At 32.1% G+C, this 21681-nt stretch overlaps 1 long non-coding RNA gene across 1 annotated transcript; it reads left to right on the top strand.

Annotated features, from left to right (window-relative positions):
• The first annotated feature begins 1389 nt into the window (after positions 1-1389).
• Positions 1390-5584, top strand: LOC130667943 (uncharacterized). Its single transcript, XR_008989931.1, has 4 exons — positions 1390-1699; positions 3278-3431; positions 3512-3588; positions 3951-5584. It is a non-coding gene; the product is annotated as an uncharacterized LOC130667943 (long non-coding RNA).
• Positions 5585-21681: the final 16097 nt, after the last annotated feature.

Genomic DNA, 21681 nt, shown 5'->3' with positions numbered 1-21681 from the left:
TTAATATTTAGTTTTTTTTCCTCAACACAGTCCTTGAAAATAACACCTATATACCTGTTTATAAATCACCAATATCTAACTTTACAGCAAAAAATGTTTAAGACCGAATAATGACATTTTTTTTTCTTTAAAAAATACTTCTCTCTAACATCTTTTATTTTTTTATCTTAATTACAATTATAATTTAAGATATAATGTAATGTATACTATACATACTATAGTAAGACTTACCAAGCTGGATAATAATGTTGACATTAACTGCATAATTATGGAACACCCTTCTGGCATTACTGCCAGACTAAATTACCAGGCGTACGAGCAATTAGGACGCGGCTTTATATTCATAATGTTCATCGCTAAATTATATACATATATATACCTATATATGTACGTAAACTTAGACTTAAAGCTTCACAATACATATAGTTTTGTTATATATTATATGCATAGATAATTGAACCGAAAATAAAAATGGAAACTTGGTTATGTGAAATATTTTTAATTTCATAGTTCTTTGATAGTAAATGAGCATAAATTCATAAAAATTATTAACATTTTTTAAAATGAAATTATTTCTAATTTGCCTGAGTAAAAACGGAATATAGCCGCAACATCGTTGTATGGTTTTTTGAGCAGCACCGCTACACCATGACCCTGTTCTCTAAATCTGAAGCAGTAAAAACCACTGAAAAATAGTGTATAAGGTGCCGGCGGGTAATAGACCCAGCTAAGGGAGATTTCGAAAAGAATCGAAAATATGGCATTTAAGTATCGAAATGTATCATTAATCTTTACTTCGATACATTAGCCATAAAATATAATGAAGTAATGGTAATTTTTACCATAAACAAACAAAAAATTAAAGTTTTACAAAAACCATACAAATAGGCCTTATTTTACTACGGTAGGGTAATAAGGCCTACGGGTTAAACAAACTGGGATAGTTTAATTATATTTAATAAAATTGGGATTGGAGATAAATCATCACTTAGATTTAGCAACAATACTTTTTTAAAGACAGAACCCGAGTCGAAATATTAGACATAAATTGAACGTTTTCAACGTTTTAAACGTAAATTGAACGTTTTGAATGTTTTGGGCATTTAAAACTTAATTTGACAGCTTTTAACTTATTCAAAACGTAGATTGGAGTATCATAAATCGAAACGTAACTAAAACCTATTTAGACTTACAATAAGAAAACATAAGCATTCCGAAAATTTTTTTTCATCGATTTTGTACTCCTGGATTATAATTACCTCAATTCCCTAAAATTTCGTCGTCCGCCTTTCTGGCTCTAAAATAAAAAATTCATATTTTGAAAAAAAATTTTTCTTTATCCCTTAGTCGAAAGTACGCACTTCCCTCCCTAATTTTAAGGCCTAAAGTCTCATTTCCCTCTCCTAGTGGAGTTACACGCGCCCCACTTACATCGCCGGGAGCAAAAAATTTTTTCGTGCCTACGGAAACAGCCGGCTGCTGCCATCTACTGAACGTCTACCACTTTATCAATAAAATTTTTGACGATAACATCATAGATCGTTGCTTTATTTATATGTACGTCAGTGTTTTCGTGTCTCGTTGTTTGTGATATTTTAAGTAAACAGTGTACTTGCAATAATAAAATGACTGAAAAAGTATCATCTGATGACTCTATGGACGAGGATGAGGAGATAAAAGATTTTGATGCAGAGGCGAGGTTAATTATTGAAAGATTATGTATTCATTTATATATTATTTATTGGCAGGAAAAAAATCTTGTTCATAGGCATAAATTTATTTCTTTCGAAAAAAAATAATTATTTTTTATTTTTATTTTTTATAAGTATAATTATGTCTTTTTTTTTGTTTTGTTTTTGATGCCTGCCCCCGCCGACCAGACGCACTCGCTTCGCTCGTGCTTTCAAATGTCGCGGGGCAGGCATCAAAAACGCAACAAAAAAAAAAAGGGAGACGGAAAAAAATTAAAGTTTTATGTATGTCCGAAAGAGGCGCGTCAATAGGGAGCAAATAAAAAAAACATGGCCGACCTGTCAGCTGAAGGCAGAACGTGGTTGTGTTGTTTATAGTATTCAAAAATGTAATTAATAAACGTACTTTCGACCAGGTATAAAGAAAAATCGTATACACCACACGGGAAGATAGTTAAAAGCCCTGCCCTGTGTGTCATGATGCCCGAGGCGAAGCCTCGGGCATCATATCACACAGGGCAGGAATTTCAACTTTCTTCCCTTGTAGTGTAATATACTATTTTTTCAGTTTCATACTTCTATCTAACACTATTATATCTTTTCATATATTACGATATCAAGGTTATGAAAATTGTGATTACAAATATTGAAATAAATTAATTAATGTTATCATTAAACTAAAATCATAACTCATGAAATTACCAATTTTTTACGAACCAAAATACAAAAAAATCGTTCAATTTACTTTCAAAACGTTAAAAACGTTCAATTCACGTTTAAAACGTTAAAAACGTTTAATTCACGTTTAAAACGTTAAGAACGTTCAACTTTCGTCTAATATTTCGACTCGGGAAGGCTAGATTGTTTTTTATGATTTCTTTTGCACTAAGACATCATATGACGAATGATGAAATATAGAAGACAAAGAACGTGGTATCGGGACTATAAACTTGTTGTAACATTTATATGCAAGACCCTTCTACTACAGTAGCCTTTAGCGGAGGCGGTTATTTTAAATATAATTTCTGTCACTTGGGCCTTATTACCCGACAGGCCTTATTACCCGCGGGTACCTTATACACTATTTCAGATTTAGAGAGTAACGAGCAGAAAAATTTACCGATTGCTGCAGTATCACCGCACCACGTGCCTGTGACATCTAAAAAGTGCTTACCGCAAAACCACTGCACTACAGACATAACATTTATAAAAAATAAATTATCGAAATACTTGAAGAAATCTATTAAAAAAAACCATAATCACCGCACCATGACTGTATCGTAGCTGCAACACATTAAATAAAGATACTTTATAATTATAACATAAAATGTATTTGCAAAATAAAACTGTGCAGCTATGCTTCGACACCGGTGTGGATTTGTCGAGGGAGTGAATACTTAACGTGCGGCGGGATTTTCCGCCAAACAGCGGTGGTGCAGCAGTGTTGCGGCTACATTGTGCAGCCACCATGCAGCTATGGTGTGGCAGTGAATAAAAATATTTATTTTTCATTTAAAAATATTAATTCTATTTTTGCTCAGGTTATAACTTGTATTTAACAGTTATATTTACCATTATATTTCAAGGTTGCAGTGTATTACAAATTCTCAATGCCATAAGGGAAACTGGAACAAAATACGACCATTTGAAAGAAAAAATTCTTGTTAAAAAATGTTCACTTACCGTAAATAGAAGAGGATGGACTACTGAGCTGTCCCAACATTTCAACTGAAAATAAAAGTATTTTTCTCAGTATTCGATATTGAATTTTCTCTTGATTTACGTAATTTTTTATGAATCAGCTTTTTTTCTTTGTTTAGAAGAGGAAAACTGGACATTCCAGAATTTTCAAGTATTTTTTTTTGTTATCGATGTCGTCAATCATCAATTTCTAACGGTAATTTTATTATTTCTCATTCAAGGAAAAAAAAAAACACAGGAAATATTACAGTTTCGAATAAGAATTTCAGGATTTTACTAAAAGCTTCGTTAGAAGTAAAATGTTTCCATTTTTCAATTCTAAGCGCCGCGTCACTGTAGGGAACTGTAATACTTCCTTGTTTTCTTTTTTGCTCTCTAAATTGAAATTAGTGAATATTCTCCATTTCGCAGTGAAAAGTGTATTACTAATTCCAAAAAATGGTATACCTTTACACTATGAATTAGTGAATGTTCACTAATTGCTAGTGCATTGTACTTATTTTAACTAACTTACTTTTAAAGGTTGCAAAAATTTAACCATTTTGTCCTTGGTTACAGATCTCAACAATTAAAATCTTTGATTTAAATATAATGCAGGATTGCGTCGAAATTTAAGGCATACTTTGAACCTAAACAAGCATTGAAAATCTACATAGGACTTTTTAGGACATAATTATTGTAAAAGCTTGAAATGGATCTACTTAGACAGAGACCTTAATTAAACCTACTTTGACTTATGGGGGCATGAATTAGATCTGCATAGACAAAAATCGTGAAACAAACGTAACCACACGGATAGAAATGTCAATTAAATTTGCCTATACAGCATAGTAATAATAACATTACTCTATAACTTGTATAAGGAGTCTCATAAGAGCGGCGTAACACAATCTATAGAGTAATGTTATTATTACTATGCTGCATAGGCATAGTTACTTGACATTTCTATTCGTGTAGACGTAACAGAGGAAAAGACTTGCAATGAATACAACAAAAAGTTAAAATTCGTGGACTATAGAAGAATTGATGCAAGTGATCCAGTCATCTCTCCAATGCACGGATCGATCTCATTGTGCTTCGCATTATGAGTCGTGCAAAAGAACTGATTCTGCAACAGGACTTGGTTCTGTTATAGCTACAGGACTTGCCCTGTAGTTGCAACAGAAAAACCTTGTAGTATTTACAAGATCAGTCCTGTTGCAGCCAGAGTTCTATTCCTGTTGCAACCACGGATCCATTCTTGTTGCAGCCACAGGAATAGTCTTGAATTCGTAATAAGTATAATAATGTAAATTACTGCAGTTGTCGGTCTAATTCATGCTTTTGTAAGTCTAAGTTTTTCATTTCTAGCTTTTATAATGATTATGTCCTAAAAAGTCTAATGTAGGTTTTCATTGATCATTTAGGTCAAAATACGCCTTAAATTTCAACTCGGATGATGTCACCGAGAACTGAAATGAATTATTTTAGACTTCTTTGCATATTATAAGAATGTGAAGACATACATTATTTCAATAACTTTTTACAAAAAATTTCCGTTGACTATTGAACACATCCCAGCACTTTGTATCAAAAAAATGAATCACAATTTCTCTAAAAGCTCGTGTTATTTTTTGCAACAATTTTGTCGAAATTTCGCAAAACCAACACTCTCTAAATAAGTTTTCGGTTCACAGACTTATAAAATTATTATATAAACTATAAGCAGTATTAATTGAAGGATGAAAATAATTATAAAAGTTAAATAAAATAAATGAGTTGATAAATTTGTCATTCAGAGTCTTGATTCTGTAAGATATAGGATTCAGAACGTCTACGAGAAAATAGATCAATTAAGAAAAGGATCAAATAAATATATCTATACATATATAGTGTTATTCAGAAGCAGATTGTGAACAAAGACGTTGGTTTTCTTGTCGCACAGACTGAGAATCCCAATCTCCTTGCAACCCCAACCAACTGCTATACGTACAGAAGTATAGAAGGCGAGTAAGAGTAGACTATCTCCAACCCAAGTTATTCTCTCTGACTTCCATTCACTACTACAACATTTCGCGATCCACTTCTCGTCCAACCGAGTAAATGTTTAAATTCAAGACAAGTTAATTAAAACTGAGTGTAATTATAGCCGTAGTCTTGCTAGGAAAACCAACATAACCAACTAAATATCATGCTCTATGTATTACCCATTGTCTTTTATTTTTAATTCACTAAATTTTAATAAAAAAGTAATTAATTTTATGTATAATTAACTTAAAAAATAATTTTTACTGAAGAAAACATATTTTTCTCTTGATAATTATTAAATTACAATGAGGAAAATGGTCTAGAATTCTTAATACCACTCAATCCAATTTATCTAGCGTATGACTCAGCAAATTCAAGTCCGATGAACACTGAACATATCGCGTGCCATTTGCCAGTGTCCAACCCATTAAAATCAGATTCCACTCCCTTGTAATGCGCTCATTGCATTCGACACATATTACTAAAACTTTTCAAATTAATGCATTTATCCAATTGTAAGCTTTACATAAAGTCTATCTTTCCATTAGAGCAAATATAGTATCTGTACAATAGGCTGGTAATAAAATTCCTCATTTTTAAAATACATCCCATCCGAAAATTAGTTCATTTTTCCCGTGTGAAAAAAATTTGTTTCAAGAAGATTTCAAAAAAATTTCGACATGTAGAATTCAAGTTGAAATTTCTTCGAACTCTGAGGATTTTAATAATAACAAATTTGTTAGATTTAGATCGAACTTTTTGTGGACGAATTTCGAATCAGATGGAACGGTTTTGAAACATAGTTCTCGAAACGTATTTTTACTACATTTTTCCGTATTCAGAAATAGTTAAAAATTGCGAATTTGAAATATCTGTATTGGCCCGAGTCGAAATATTGAACTTACATTCAACTTATAGAACTTACATAAGCTTAATGAACTTATCTAACTTAAATACCTTATTGGGCTTGGTTATAACTTGAATCGACTTGAATAAAAATACTGACTTAATTATAATTTACCTGGAATAAAATTAACTCAACGTGATCGGTATTTTTTTCGAAAACTTCGATGGTGGGTACTCACGTGATCACGTGATTTGTGAGATTGTTGGGAATATTTGTGAATTCACTCCGGTAAAACCCCCCTCGGAGTTAGTTTTCGGAAAAAATACCGATGGTGGGTGATTCGTAACATTGTTGGGAATATCTGTGCCAAAGTTCAAGTCTGTAAGCCGGATAATGCAAAAACGGGAGTATTTTTATCGTCCAATCCACTAAAATCCCCCACGGGAAAGCCGAAGGAAATTGATTTTGTCCATCTTTTTTAACATTGAATATCTAGATGACGATTTCAACGTCCAACACTTCCAACTTACGGTTTAAATTTCTACTTGGGAGTACATTCAAGTTCACTTTGGAATAATTTCATTCCAGGTAAGTTATAATTAAGTCAGTATTTTTATTTAAGTCGATTCAAGTTATAATCAAGCCCAATAAGTTATTCAAATTAGGTACAAGCTCATTAAGCTTATGTTAGATTAATGTAAGTTCTATAAGTTAACGTAAGTCAATATTTCGACTCGGGGGGAGGGAAAAATGTAATAATTATAAGTTTTCAGAATTACGTTGTAAAAACGTTCTTATTTAACTGAAAATTTGTCCCCATACAGTAGCAAATCAACTACATTTATTACTGTCAACAACTCAAAAGTTTGATTTGAAGTTAAAACCTGTCTCAGATTCAAAAGTTCTACTCGTGGAACTTTTTTGGAATCTTGTTGGAGCGAATTTTTTTTCGCATGGATTGCATTTTGGCAAGAAACCATTTTCATAAATTTTATTGCGATCAATTATTTTAAAGTTGCTTAAAAATTTCAAAATTTATGAAGTTATCTGCTAAAAATGAAGCAAAATTATGATATTTTTTATTATTATGATAATTTTCATGTTTTCCTTATGAATTGAAATTTTGAGTTCATTTATAAAAGATTTTCCACCAAACAAGGGAATTCGAGACAAAATGAGCGCAAACAAAAAGTTTTTTGTCTCATTTTTTCCCGACACTTGAAAGAATATTAAGTTCCATTTTGCCCATAATTATTTTGTACTGACGATTAGAAATTTTTTGCAATGAGTCTCGATTTTCATGAAATAAAATTTGATCTTCAACTACGAATATTTAAAAATTTTGAAAATTGAATTTAAATGTTTAAGTATCAACAATAAAATAAAAAATTTTTTCAAATATAAATGAAACCAAAAAATTAAAATAAAAGAGAATTATAATTATTACCCAGTACATTTGGAATATAACTTTTGATATGTAACGATTGGCAATAAATTTCCATCTTTCTCCTCAACTATAAATTTAAATACATGATTTATTTATAGAGTAATAAATCTCCAAAATCCCGTGTACGTATGTAGCTAAAATGTTATATTTTATGTAGTAGTATTTTGAGAACGGATTTCTCGGTATCTGGAGGTCATGGTGGTTTGGAAAATCAAGACAAGGAACAGGGATAAAGATAAAGATGAGGATGAGGATATTGAGTAGCGAGAAATCGAGGTACCAGCCATGAGTATACAGCTACACGAGCATTACGGACATTAGATTGGGACACGAGCGCAATAAACCTATCTGTATAATCTGCCCTGCAGGAATTAACAGCCCTCTGAAGGTAGCCACTAACGAAGTAATTCACTGGATGAACGTGGGGGCGAATCTAGACGTAGAGGGGGTTGTATCACGGTCTTATGTATTTACTTTAGTATATGTATATCTAATGTACATATACATAGATAATACATTGGATCTTCTGGAACGAAGATTTAGATCGAATTACCGACTAGCCGCAATTAATAATTCCTGAATTACTTGAACAAACTATTTCTCTACTCTATAAATTTAATTTTTTTTTATGTGCTTTGCCTTTTTGATTCAATAGTCTTGCAATACTCTTGCTCGACTTAATGGTATGGGTTAAAATGATTAAAAAATGCTTTCTTTTAACCGGTGATAGTTAATTTAATTTTGAAATTAAACAGAAAATAAATCACAAGTAGAATTCATGTACAGCGAAAGCGCAAATCGTGTCGCTTTTCATATATTTATTTTCAAGTAAGTATATCATTGAGTAAACTATGTATATTTTTATGATATCTTCAGCCTTTAGTCAATCAGGTGTTCGGAAAAGAGGCTTTACATACATTTCATCTTCTTTTTATTTTAGGATTGTTTAATTTTTGAATCCTTTCCAACTCGTGTCAAAAATAAAACTTGATTCAGAGCCGCTTCACCTTATTTTCTTTTCAAGTTTCGATTTGCCGATGATTTTTCGATAAGTTTACAACTTTTTTGACTTAAATTAAATTTGTGTCCACTTTTAGAACTTTTTTCATCATAGTTTGAACTTATTCGTATTTTTTAATCTCTGTTTGAACTTATTCGTCTTCACTTCGATTACGAAAGTCATTCACCTTAGTTTTAACTTTTTCGCTTTATAATTTAAGTCGAAAAAGTCTAAACCAAGTGAATTTTGACTTGATTTAGACTTTTTCGTGTTCAATCATGACTAAGTAAGCCAGTTAAGTCTAAACCAAAGCTCAACTTAATGTATTTCATATTCCCGTAAAAAACAATCGAGTTTGTCTTGCGAAAAACGGTTCTCAAATTCGACTAAGTGAACCAAATCTAAATCAAATTTTATTTTCGACCAAAGAAACTTCTAAATTAACATTTCCAAATGCCAAAAGTGAGCATCGAAGCCTTCCCTTCAATAAAATCCGCCTCCGCCGAAGTTCGATGGAAATTCGGGATTCGCTGCCCACACACCGGAGAAGAAAACTTTTTTTTTGCTGTTATTGTTTAATTCGACAGTTCAATGAATGAAAAGGCATTTTTTCAGCGAATTCCCTAATAAAAGAAAAGCTGATATAGAATCCTACAAATAAGAACTTCAAAAATTCTATTGGACAATCAATATCTTTATTTAAAATCTCCCCGGTTTTTTTTTTTAAATATAAATTATTATCTCAACGTAAAAGAAGTTATGGCGCTGAAAATTTCACTGTCGGTTATTAACTAAAACTTTCTCAGAAGTATGCAAAATTTAATAGCGCAAGTTTTGCCCAAATATCTCAATTATAGTTTTCGTGGTTTCGGGATAACAAATAAAACATCTCTTCATTTATAGGTATAGATAAAATATACTATTACATAACGCTATAGTATACTCATATATATATATAGTTAAACTTAATGTAAAAAGTATTAGTCGTAATTTAGTGTAACTTTGGAAATAAGATAAGACAAGAAAGTCATGGTAAGATATGTGACTTATATGTTCTGGCAGTGACTTGATAGCCTAACTCACATCCAAGATATTTTCACGCGAAACCCCTGGCGAGCCACAAATATATTTATGTCGATAGTTTCTTGATTTGTCGGCTCACACCGGTCATCAATATCCTCCCCCAGGAGCTCAGAGATATTTGGGGTAACGCATGGAAACTCACTCCTAGGGTGATGCTATATAACTTGTCCAACTTACAGATGCAGGAGGATCGATTGGAATCATGCCTCGTATACTTTCACACAGATTGGCTATTTATACACTCCTACAAATATATCACCGTTAACTACCGACGTCTAATAATTAAAAAAAAAAAAACACAAGAATTATTTAATCAGCTAATAATTTTTAATTATATTATTTTACTGCATTCTCAGATCTAAATTAAAAGCTTGATCGTTTTATAGCCAAAGTTTAAGTTAATTTGTGAAAGTAAGACATCGACTTTAATGCTTATATAAGCAAAAGCTAATAGAAAGAAGCTTAACGTTTTACGACTTTACTTAACTCTTATATTGTTAGATTTAGTGTGATGCCACCCACGTTAAAAATAATAAAAAGAACAAAAAGATTGAGATTTCCGGTGGAGTTATGAAGAAAAATTTTATTTTACGACACGACTCAGGGTCTAAACCAAATTTTAAAACGAAATTTTCTCTCTATTCTCTCACGTTAACAAAATCACTCGTTTTTATTTATACATTTTTTTTTTTTACCTGTTGCAAAGAATTTTCCGACGAAAAAAAAAAACTGTTTAAATCCAAGGCTCTACCGAAATTCCAAAGTATAAAGGTTATAAGTTATAACAAAAAATATGAAGGTGAAGAAGTAAAGTCAGAAATAATTTAACGACAATCACACGAGGGTGCCCCTCTCTACTCTACACCTTAGTTGTAGAGTCAGGACACTGGTGCACTCTTGGGTTATCGTAGTTGTAGTAATCGTCAAGGCGGTAGACCGTGACACAAGTTTACGATCCAGTATTGAATATAATTTACAACATCCGTAAGTTGTTTCAGTCTTACACTACACTGTAAGTATGTACAGGTCAATTCACCACTACCTAGACACCGTTGATTTTTTTTTACGTAATATTTACCCCAACATCCCTCGCTTACTATTCTTATTACAACTCACAGTCAAGGTCAGTTTTTTATTTATTTCAAGTTAACGCAGTAGCGAAAAAAATTCTTGTGAAAAATTTCAAAAGAATATTGTCAAAAACATGATGTTTAAATTTTTTACAACGTATGGGAACCAAGAGAAATTTTTTTCTTTATTTTTTATTTTTTATGCCTTGGTCTAGACGATTTCAAAAGATAACTAAAAAATCTAACTAACGACGTTGTTTCTCTTCATATATATATATATATATTCTTTCTCACTTTCTATTACTGACCGAATATAACAACAAGAACGACGACGATATCGAGATGAATACGACGACAACGACGACCAAGTGTATTCGTAAACTTTAAAACGAATAGTTAACTCAGATATATGGTGGACAGTTGTAATATAGGGTAAGGCCGAAGCTAAAGTCCTTCCTCCAGCACTTTTGCTGAACAAAGAATAAAAGAGTGAGATACACTTATGCGGATTTTAATATAAAAGAATAAAAGGGTAAGTATATAGATATGTATATACATATACATATACATATACATATATATATAAAGGAGTAGGCAGACAGATCCATCTTGAAATTGTATCGGCATCTCTTTGGCCATTAGCATACTGGAACTGACGTATCTCCAAATGTTCTCATTAGCCGAAATTCATGGGCGGCTTCTCTGGCCTCGAGGCTACACTATACTTTTGTATATCACTCCTTTAGCAGTATATGTGTATGTATATTTCTCAAACTTTACAAAGTCATCGAAGATATTAACCGAAAATGATAAATTTAAAACATAACGAATATGCGCGTAATATATCGAACGCGTAACTGCAGTTCATGAAGAGAATATAGGGAGATGTTTAAAATTTTAATGACGAGAATAGAAAAGAAGGTACATTGACCGTGACAGGAGTAATCGATGCATGTCTCGTGGCTTCAATGTCTCTCCTCTCTGGTGTATGCAGAAAAGACTTATAAACGAAATAAAAGACTCGTCTTTTCCTTCAACTCAGGGTGGTAGCTCTCTACGTGGTTTAACGTAGATGGATATAGATAGAGGTAAAGAGGTAAAGGAGGAATAAGGTATGCCAGCAAATCATGTACGCAGATTGTTGGCAGATCCTGTCAACTGGGACTTACAGTTATGTAGCTGGGACAGGGAGAGCCTGCGAAACGAAGGAATGCCTTTATATGCAAATAAGTTGAGTGGAGGAGAAGGATAGGAAGGCTGAAGGTTGGATGCATCTCTCTACGTCTTTAAGGGGTAACCAGCTATAGCTGAACTGCAGAACTGGAGACTTGCAGAACTTAAAAATCAGCTTTACCAATGAACCAACAAGACGACCAGCGAGAGCTCCATGCGGGAGAGAATCGATCTGAAGATATGGATTCGTTTGCCTATACTGCCTTTTTATTTTACTCCTTACTGTACATACATACATACATACACTTAGTATATATATTTATACGTATATATAAATCCACTTCACGTTAATTTTACATTGTCTTCCTTTTCCAAGATGATGATAATGATGATGATGATTAATGAATTATTAATGACCATAGTCTCCGGGATTCATCAATGACGGGGACGTGACGAAGATCCGCCACCAATGTGGGAATTACGAATAACAATTTACTTACATTGCATTATATTACATGGTTGTGTTTGTAAACTTAAATATCATGGCTACAAATAAAAGTCACGCGTTTAGACAACAACACTACGGATAATGTATAAATAAATATATACTAGCAAAACTGATGATACTCATTCTATATATATATTTATTTATAAAGAGATAGATTGGAAGCAAAGCACGTGTATGTAACGATGAGAGAAGGACAAGTGTTAGCAAGTGAGGGATCTAGATGCGACTCGGGTGTGCTTGTCTGATGATATGTCACCAGACGACTCTCACTGTTTTATTTTTCTGTTAAACAACGGTGGTGGCCAAGGCGATCGTTATAAAACTGCTTAAATAGCACCCATAGTAATTTACAATTATGCATCTACTGTTTGGATATTCATTTGCGTTACACAATTGTTGTTGATATGGTGTTTTGTTGCGTGCCATCACAGCTTTTTTCAGGGCAATGACTTTAACTCAGTCATCGTGGAGCCTTCAAGTCACATTGTACACATGCTAATGTAATCTAATATATATTTAACATTGGGTTTAAGTTGGCATTGTTTTATATGCATGCGAAAAATTTAACTTGGCTGGTGTTTAATGTAAATAAAATGTACGGGAGCTACGGGTACTCTAACTGCTGCTTCATCATGGGATATCGGTTCGTTGTAGATCACCGAGTTGTTGATTCTCAATATAACGAGAACGCTGATCTTTGGTTCTTGTCAGTACTCATCTATCATGATGATAGGGGACTACTCTGATCAACATTTACTGCCACTGTTATTGCTATTGCTTTGTGCTTGATAGTTGGAACTATATGTACGTACATCCATGGACGTTGGAAGATAAAAATTAGTGTATAAGTAAACAAGAGATATCGTTCCAACAGCTGATCTATGGGTTCTATAGATGTAACCTTCAATGAGATAGGTAAGACAGCTGATCTGTCTACGCCCACGCTGATTACCCTAGAGAATTCATTTTGGTTTTTTTATATACATACATATGTACGTAAGTACGCTGAGAGCCTTATTACGTTGGTTCTATTTCAATGATGTTACGCTTGTATAATTATAATGAGCCAGGTAATTGATACAGATTTAATGGTCAGCAAAAAATTTTATCTCGATTTTGTGTAATTAATAGTTGGAAAAAAATGGGGAATGACGGTCTGAGAGAGTAATTATTTTTTATGACCACGTGCAGAAAAAATCAGTTCTAAAAATTTTCATGACAGTAAATTTAAAAAATTGAGACAATTATGAACTTTAAGATGAATATTTTTGAAACTAAAAAAATTTTCAACCGGTAAAGGCTTTTCCAGTAGGATTTTTTTTTTTTTTGAGCAAAAATAATTTGATTTGACAATTTTTTGGGTTTGATGAACATAAAAAAAAAGGAATTAATTGGGAATTATAAACATTTACGACTTTTACCAGAATTATTCAGACATGAGTTTTTTTATTTTTATTAGAACTTTTTGGGAAAGTGAATTTTTTTTTCCATTTTTGACTTGTTCAAAACAGTTCAAAAAATGAGTAATTTGAACTAATTATGAACTTTTTATGAACTTATCAAGAAAAGTTCACACTAGTTGAAAATTTTTCACACTTGTAATTATTTTAAAGTTCCAAAAATATTCAACTCAAAGTTCAGAATTGTCTCAGTTTTGGAAGTTCACTTTTGGAACAAATTTTTTTTACACGGGTTCTGATAGATACAAAATATTCTGATCTATTTCGAACAAATTTTGCTTTAAGTCCCTGATAATTTTCAAATTTCAAAAGGACTCTTTAAATAATTTTTTCTTTTACCAAAATTTGGGACTGGGCCATCTCACCCCCGTCTCCCTTAGAATTTGTATTTTTTTTTTTTTATTGAAAATAATAATGGCAGGATATTTAATTTTAAAATGAGAATGATTGCAAAGAGAGTGATTGTAAAATTAAAGATAAGGGAAGAGAGAATAGTCGTGGGTCAATCGACGACAATAGTTATGGTATAAGGGTCGATGCTCATCGTCTTTCCTAACAACACTCGCCCAATTTAACTCAAACAGAAGCCGATTAATTCATGGCGTCCAATTTAATCCGTTGGTAGGGAAAAGGTTAGGGTAGTGTTCATTTAAACATATATAGATGGAAAGCTATTATACATATTTTTAACTGTCAATCTCTGATGACTGCGCTACGGAACGTCCGGGCAAGATCAATTCGACGGCTCGGGGGTTAGATTACCTACGGGGTCACAATGAAACCGTACAAAAGCCATCAGAGAGGGCAAGTTGTAGTTCTGTGATGATAATAATAATAATAATACGTATATATATACATATATACTCATATATATTCATTTCAATTCTCGTATATATTAAACCTGTGATATAATCTTACTTACCTATTATTTATGATGTCAACTAGTTTGAATTGTTGGTGCCTTGGTACGTCAGTTTGATATGCTAATTATTGTTTTTAAAATATATCAATAAGGAAATTTATCAAAAAATATATATCTTGAGTAAGTTTTATTTTCATTTTAAATACGATCCTGAAGTTAGCAGATAGTTACAAATTTTCGGATTTTTTTTTTCAACAAATAAATTACAAGAAAAAAAAAACTAAAAAAATGCACATGTAGAAAATTTAATAAACTATGGACGCAATTTTTCAAAATATTTTTTTTTTATAGTCAATCGTTTTTAAAAAATTTCAATAACTGTCAGACGTCTGCTAACTTCAGTATCATTTTTAAATAGTATATTTCTCAATAATCTAAACATTAACTCGATGACTATATAGGGAAGGGAGGGGGGGGGGGTATAAGAAATACAGAGTTTTCAAAGGCTCAATTTTTTTTTTATTGGTATTCAAAGTAAACAAAAAAAATTTTCAGCTGCTGTTAAAAAAAAAAATTTCATTTTTGCGGGCAAAATGGGGTACCCCCTAAAAAAGGTGAAAAAATAAAATTTTATGGATATTAAATAAATTTGATTAAATTTAATTTTTTTGTAAGTAATTTACATAAAGAAAAATTACATTTTACATAAGGGGCAGAGGCAGCCGATCGGTTCATGTGTGGCTCGGGCGATCATCAAAGTTAAGCAGCACCGAGCGTGGTTACTGTTTGGCTGGGTGACCGCTTAGCCATGCATTGAGCTTGATCGGACGTCTCTGTGCGCTAGGCGCGGACTGAAGAGCCAGTGATCGGTAAAATGGAAATTTTATCGATCACTGGAACTTCACCTGCTCCGAAAAATGACAGCTGTACTGGCAAAAGGTTTTCTCTGTGGTTTCCCTTTGCCGCTATACTCCCACGGCAAAAAGGTGGGGTATAGGGCATCACGTAATGATGCAGTACAGAAGCACAAGTCGGTCCACAGCCGCATGAAAAAGAGGAGGGAATAGAAAAAGGTAGCGATTGCGATTAAAGGCAAGAAGTGTAAAAGGCATAAATATGCTATACACTGTTAACAATAATAAAAAAAAAAAAAAATACATTTTACATAATTATTAGATGCAAAGGAAGAAAAAAAACTTTTTAATCGTTTTTATCATAAAACAAAAGTCATAAATATTTTTCGACTAACACTCGATTTTTGAAAAAGTTTAACAAAAAAAATTCAAAATAATGCTCAATTGTATTTACAAAAGTGATTTTGGAATTTTTAAAAAACTCCGCCCCTATATATGTATGCAGTAAAAAAAATTTCGTGACACGAAAAATTTTTCGCATTATGAATTGAAAATAAAAATTTACTTAGGGCGAGAAAAATTTTTTCTAGTCTTAAGAAAATTTTTATTTTCATTTCGTAACGTAAAATATTTCTTGCACCAAGAAATCCTTTTTCTGTGTATACATGTATATTTTAATGTCTATTTTTGTTTGAGGCAAGCTCGTTAAATTTATGAAAAAAAGAGCAAAATCTAGGCCATGGATTTATGGATTGCAGGAAATTTTTACAACTTTAACATTTGGTAACTTTACAACTCATGTACACAAATGTGACGACAAAAAAATCCGTATAATATCTCTCAGTCAAATTCAACTAGTCTTCCCTGCTCACATATATGTATATAGTTTATGAATATACATATATACGATCCCTATTTTTTTTTACCATGATCCACGAAATTTTATTATTGCCAACCGTATAGAAATAAGCAGAAGATCAGACTCTCATCTTCGTCAGCGGGACTTTTACGTCTCCTCTGGGCTTTTTCCCCTGAAATATGTTACACACCTCATAAAGCACAACTAGCACTAGCATAAATTTTCATCTGCTTAGTATGTTGTTTAAAAAAATTTATATAACGTCATAATAAATAAAAGTAATATCAATGTAGATTGAGATTATTTTTAGTGATAGAAGCTTTGAACATTTAATCAATATTATAAATGTATACTGGAGTTGTAAGACGAATTGAATATTGGCAAGTACCATGCTAACGATGTGTTGCGTGTAAACGACTCAAGCTGTTAAAGACCTCGAGGATTAAGTATCAAGTGGATATATATAAAGATAGTGAAAGAGAAAGAGGAAGATAAAGAGAGTAAAAGGGAAAAGTAAAACGGCGGTGGTTAAGTTAGTAGATTAATAACGCGTGGCACAAGGGCTAATAAGCATCAGACGGTTTCGAGTTCACATACTTGGTAGTGTCGTTGTTGAAGCCCCCCATAGCAATATCATATTCACCTTTAGTCTTACTAGTGTAACCTTCCTGGTGCAGTTAGCCCTCAAGTGATCATTAAACTATAATATTACTTTCTGTAGACTCATATAACTTAATATGAGACAATAAGATAATAGCTTTCATTTTTAATAAATATTACCTTATTCTAAGTTATATTAGGGGAGCCAAAAGTATAATAAGACACCACTTCTGAGACAAAAAAAAATTGTTTTTATTTTTTTTTAACTTCCCGCTAAGAAAATCGACGATTTTCGAAAAATTGAGAAGTTATTGCTTTCACCGCGAATTGCAAAAATCGAAATTTCATCAGATGTCGACGTTTTGAGGTCCTACACTGTAAAAAGAGCGGTGTTAAAAATGGACTCATTTTAACCCCGCCCGGTGTTAAAATAAAATTACACCGGTGTAGGAGGAGTAATTCACCGGTGTTAAAAATACCGGTGTTAAATCGGGGTAACCGGCGTAAGAGCGGAGTACAATCGGTGTAAAAGCGGGGTAGCCGGTGTAAAAACGGAATAATATCGGTGTAAAAGCGGGGTAATACCGGTGTAAAGGCAGGATAAACTGCGTCCGCTTGGAGTATTAACTTTAAAGATTATAAACACAAAAAATGTCAGTTTTTTATGAAAATTAATAAAGAATATTATTTATTAACAAGTATAGTGATCGAGTAAGTAAAAATATTTACAAATTAAAATATTTTAACGCCGGTAAAGAATATCTACACCGGCGGCGGCGTCATTTTAACACCGGTTTAGAATATTTACACCGGCAGCGGCGTTATTTTAACACCGGATAATTTTATTTAACACCGGTGCAGAATATTTACATCGGCGGCGGCGTTACTTTCACACCGCTTTCGGTGTAGAAATTTAACACCGCCGATTTTAACACCTACACCGTTTGGACTTACCCCGGTGATTTTTTACAGTGTAGGAAGCTTTTCTGACTATTTTCAGAATGATGTCCAAGTGTCTGTATGTATGTAAGTATGTATGTGTGTATGTGTGTGTGTGTGTATGTATGTGTGTGACCGGTCTATAACGTTTAAACTAATAAACCGATTTGGATGGTTAAGGCGGCAATCAAAAGAGCTTGTTGGCCATCAACTTTTCTGAAAATTTCAGATCATTTGATCAAGTAGACTCGATAATATTGGCGAGTTACGAAAAAAAAAATTTAGTTTTTTTAGTTTTTTATTGATTTCTCAGAAACGAATTGAACGATTAACTTCAAAATCTAATCAGCTCTAGAACTGCGTGGAGTTAAAATGAGTCAATTTTTAATACATCTCTTTTTACAGTGTATGAAATTTTTACACAGTATATTTATATAAATATCAGCTCACAATTCACAACTTTTATTTCTAAATAATTTGCTAAAAGTTTTATCAATAATTGGTTTTAAAAATAAATAAATTCAATTTAAAATAAATAATAATATCAGAACAGAAGTTTATTAAGTTCATTATAGACAGTGGACAATGAAACATATATATATATTCACTTATAAAGTATAAATTTCTCGAGAGAGTTTTCGTCAAGGCATATCCACAATAGTAACCTCGTTGCAGTGTTGTTAAATGCAATAAAGATACCTGTTTGGCTCAGCAGCAACGCCAGCGTGAAAGTCAGGGGTAGAAGGGTAACTTTTAAATTAGAAAACTTTTGCTACGTCGTCGTCGTCGTACTCTGTAGCTACCCAACGTCGTCGACTAGAGTTCGAGTACTGTACGAACCAGAGGTTATATTACGTTCATACCCATCCATATATATATATATACATCCATACAGATTTATTTATACTGATGATACGAAATACTGCGCTGCAAGAAACTCAGAAATCATGATTTCAATTTAATTTAAAATTATTTAAACATTCATCTTATTCATTTTTTATTTAATGCATCCATTGAATTAAATCGATAATTCAATAATAACTACATACTCATATAATATATCCACAGTAAAAAAAATCTATATATTTTATATATACCGACAACGCTAAAATACTCATGCATTTATTAAAGATATATAAAACTGATGTAAGAAATGTATTAAATCTTTTCTAATTAATGTAATCATGATTGAAATTAAGTAGTAGTATCTATAATATTTATCGCATTAATAAACCATCGATTGATCACGACCATTGAAAAGCCATTAATCATCATATGTATATGTTATGTATGAATGTATTCGTTAGTTTTTTAATTTTTTATATTTATACTATACAATATTACAGCTTATAGCTTCTCATATATATATATACATATACATATACATATATATGTATGCTCATGACATTACAGCCTCTCTCGCGATTAAAGTTGTTATTGTATTAGTATTTGTTGTTATTATTTTTATTATATAGTTGGAGTGACTGGGAAAAAAGGGATATATAATCGGTGTATGGGATCGTCGGGACTATTTCATTATGTCCTCGGTTCGGTCGCGCATAACATAAATCGATGAGCCGAGACGCGTAAAGCATCCGCGCTCTATCAAATTGAATTTATGATCTCGTCGATGATGGTTTTACTTGGAAAGTAATCGTTTGCCGCAGATGTGGCTTATAAGCCACCTCAAGAGACACGTATTATAAATACATATATATATATACATATATATTTAATACATTCTGACTCTGGGCAACTACATCAGCATTAGAATCATCATCAACATCACGTACATATATATATATTTATTTATATTTGTATATACACAAATATATATATGCTCTCTTCTAGATAAGCTTTAGCACAAGATTTCCACTAACAAGTACCGAGAGTAACGGAACATGATTAATGTCTCGGGTACTTATAACGAAGGACGATGTTACAACGAATAGAAATGTTATATTCGCATCATCTATATTCACTTTTAATTCCCATTTAAAAGTTATATATTTATAACTGTATAATTGTAAGTATATATGTACATGTGTGTTGCGTCATATAAAGTTGGAGGATTTGATAAACGTGATCATGCTAATACATTTTATAAATTTATTATCATTTGAGAAAATAAATATACAATTATAAATTAACATTTATCGTTAAATATAAATATATGTTTATTATATATTATATTTTTACTTATGTATGTGTGTGTGTGTGTGTATGGATACTTAGGCAATGTTACAGTGATATCGGTAAAAAGTTAAAGCACAACGACGACGGTTTATGCTAATTCTCAGGACGTATCAAACGTTAATATCGAATATTTATGATCGTCGAAGGCAAGACTTATGTTTATTACTTTCACCTCCAGTATCACGATAACCGTGTCCCCGCATAGCTCGCCCGTCCGAATGGCTAAATTATGCAGCACGTACGAGGAAATAATTACCAGCTTAAGAATAATTGCTCTTTTGTTTTAAAGACGGTTTACTTTGGCTCGCGACACAGGTCGGCGTGTACTCAAATTTTATTATTATCTCATATAATTTTCGTCAAGACATTTATTCCTCGACTGTGATGACAGTGGACAAATCCATCTTTTAATTAGAGGTGGAAGCCAAACGGTCTAATTGAGCATAATCCCTTCGAAAAGTAGAAAAATTTTGTTTTGTCATTTTCATGTTTATTAGAAACTAAATGGTCTATTGATGAAAAGTCACTGACCGGAGCCAATTGGACAGTTGACAAAATTTTATGAATTTGATTCACTTGTATTTTTCTGTTTCTCAGAAGCAGGTAATTATTTTATGTAAAATAAATAGATTATTGGGAGTATTTGGACCAACTCAAAAAAAATAATTAAATTTTTTTTTTTCAAATTTACGCTTATTTCTATTGTTATCCTCAATAGAAATTTCATTAAGCAACAAGTTTTAGTATTCACAGTTTACTATTCAATGATTCAACTCGCTGGATAAATGACATTTAGGAAAAATGAAAATAACATGCAACAAAACCTTTAACTCAAAAATGAGAAAAACAAATTTTTAATAACTTTTATATTCTTATGTTCAAACACCCAGAGAATTTTTGAGAGAAAATTACCTATAGTTTGTTACCTTAAGGACATCTAGCCAGTAACTAAATTTTTACTATGCTGTTAGTAGAAATTGCACTTCATTTACATGCTATCGAGTAGTATATTTTACAATGTACTGTTTACAGTATCAAACTTTTTGGGTAATTTTTACTAAAAATTTCTCCGCGTCAAGTAAACCCAACTTACCTTAGCAGACTGTATGGCTTTAATGAACTATTAAGTCCCAAAAATCCCAAAAAATTGATATTTTTTAACTATTCAAAAGGAGCCATCATACCCCTGATTTTAAAATTTTCTAAACCTATCAAGTATATTACAGAAAACCTATTTTTTGGTCAATCGTAATAAAATATCGCTTAGCTCTGAGTTTAACTCTAGATCTCCTGTAAGTCTTTAATGTCAAATTTTGTATCAAATTGGTGGTTTTTTGCTGTTAACTCATGAACGGCCGAGTTTAGAGAAAAAAAGTACATGACC

The sequence above is a fragment of the Microplitis mediator genome, chromosome 5 (assembly GCF_029852145.1).
Source record: "Microplitis mediator isolate UGA2020A chromosome 5, iyMicMedi2.1, whole genome shotgun sequence".
Taxonomy (NCBI): domain Eukaryota; kingdom Metazoa; phylum Arthropoda; class Insecta; order Hymenoptera; family Braconidae; genus Microplitis; species Microplitis mediator.
Note: the sequence above shows the minus strand (reverse complement) of the source record. Positions and strands in the feature narration are given on the sequence as shown.